Genomic DNA, 2,768 nt, shown 5'->3' with positions numbered 1-2,768 from the left:
TAGATAGATAGATAGATAGATAGATAGATAGATAGATAGATAGATAGATAGATAGATAGATAGATAGATAGATAGATAGATAGATAGATAGATAGATAGATAGATAGATAGATAGATAGATAGATAGATAGATAGATAGATAGATAGATAGATAGATAGATAGATAGATAGATAGATAGATAGATAGATAGATAGATAGATAGATAGATAGATAGATAGATAGATAGATAGATAGATAGATAGATAGATAGATAGATAGATAGATAGATAGATAGATAGATAGATAGATAGATAGATAGATAGATAGATAGATAGATAGATAGATAGATAGATAGATAGATAGATAGATAGATAGATAGATAGATAGATAGATAGATAGATAGATAGATAGATAGATAGATAGATAGATAGATAGATAGATAGATAGATAGATAGATAGATAGATAGATAGATAGATAGATAGATAGATAGATAGATAGATAGATAGATAGATAGATAGATAGATAGATAGATAGATAGATAGATAGATAGATAGACAGAGAGACAGATAGATAGATAGACAGATAGACAGATAGACAGATAGATAGATAGATAGACAGATAGACAGATAGACAGATAGACAGATAGACAGATAGATAGATAGATAGACAGATAGACAGATAGACAGATAGACAGATAGACAGATAGATAGATAGATAGATAGATAGATAGATAGATAGATAGATAGATAGATAGATAGATAGATAGATAGATAGATAGATAGATAGATAGATAGATAGATAGATAGATAGATAGATAGATAGATAGATAGATAGATAGATAGATAGATAGATAGATAGATAGATAGATAGATAGATAGATAGATAGATAGATAGATAGATAGATAGATAGATAGATAGATAGATAGATAGATAGATAGATAGATAGATAGATAGATAGATAGATAGATAGATAGATAGATAGATAGATAGATAGATAGATAGATAGATAGATAGATAGATAGATAGATAGATAGATAGATAGATAGATAGATAGATAGATAGATAGATAGATAGATAGATAGATAGATAGATAGATAGATAGATAGATAGATAGATAGATAGATAGATAGATAGATAGATAGATAGATAGATAGATAGATAGATAGATAGATAGATAGATAGATAGATAGATAGATAGATAGATAGATAGATAGATAGATAGATAGATAGATAGATAGATAGATAGATAGATAGATAGATAGATAGATAGATAGATAGATAGATAGATAGATAGATAGATAGATAGATAGATAGATAGATAGATAGATAGATAGATAGATAGATAGATAGATAGATAGATAGATAGATAGATAGATAGATAGATAGATAGATAGATAGATAGATAGATAGATAGATAGATAGATAGATAGATAGATAGATAGATAGATAGATAGATAGATAGATAGATAGATAGATAGATAGATAGATAGATAGATAGATAGATAGATAGATAGATAGATAGATAGATAGATAGATAGATAGATAGATAGATAGATAGATAGATAGATAGATAGATAGATAGATAGATAGATAGATAGATAGATAGATAGATAGATAGATAGATAGATAGATAGATAGATAGATAGATAGATAGATAGATAGATAGATAGATAGATAGATAGATAGATAGATAGATAGATAGATAGATAGATAGATAGATAGATAGATAGATAGATAGATAGATAGATAGATAGATAGATAGATAGATAGATAGATAGATAGATAGATAGATAGATAGATAGATAGATAGATAGATAGATAGATAGATAGATAGATAGATAGATAGATAGATAGATAGATAGATAGATAGATAGATAGATAGATAGATAGATAGATAGATAGATAGATAGATAGATAGATAGATAGATAGATAGATAGATAGATAGATAGATAGATAGATAGATAGATAGATAGATAGATAGATAGATAGATAGATAGATAGATAGATAGATAGATAGATAGATAGATAGATAGATAGATAGATAGATAGATAGATAGATAGATAGATAGATAGATAGATAGATAGATAGATAGATAGATAGATAGATAGATAGATAGATAGATAGATAGATAGATAGATAGATAGATAGATAGATAGATAGATAGATAGATAGATAGATAGATAGATAGATAGATAGATAGATAGATAGATAGATAGATAGATAGATAGATAGATAGATAGATAGATAGATAGATAGATAGATAGATAGATAGATAGATAGATAGATAGATAGATAGATAGATAGATAGATAGATAGATAGATAGATAGATAGATAGATAGATAGATAGATAGATAGATAGATAGATAGATAGATAGATAGATAGATAGATAGATAGATAGATAGATAGATAGATAGATAGATAGATAGATAGATAGATAGATAGATAGATAGATAGATAGATAGATAGATAGATAGATAGATAGATAGATAGATAGATAGATAGATAGATAGATAGATAGATAGATAGATAGATAGATAGATAGATAGATAGATAGATAGATAGATAGATAGATAGATAGATAGATAGATAGATAGATAGATAGATAGATAGATAGATAGATAGATAGATAGATAGATAGATAGATAGATAGATAGATAGATAGATAGATAGATAGATAGATAGATAGATAGATAGATAGATAGATAGATAGATAGATAGATAGATAGATAGATAGATAGATAGATAGATAGATAGATAGATAGATAGATAGATAGATAGATAGA

This window comes from Lactuca saligna, chromosome 4 (genome assembly GCF_052625555.1).
Source record: "Lactuca saligna cultivar CGN05327 chromosome 4, ASM5262555v1, whole genome shotgun sequence".
Classification (NCBI taxonomy): domain Eukaryota; kingdom Viridiplantae; phylum Streptophyta; class Magnoliopsida; order Asterales; family Asteraceae; genus Lactuca; species Lactuca saligna.
Note: the sequence above shows the minus strand (reverse complement) of the source record.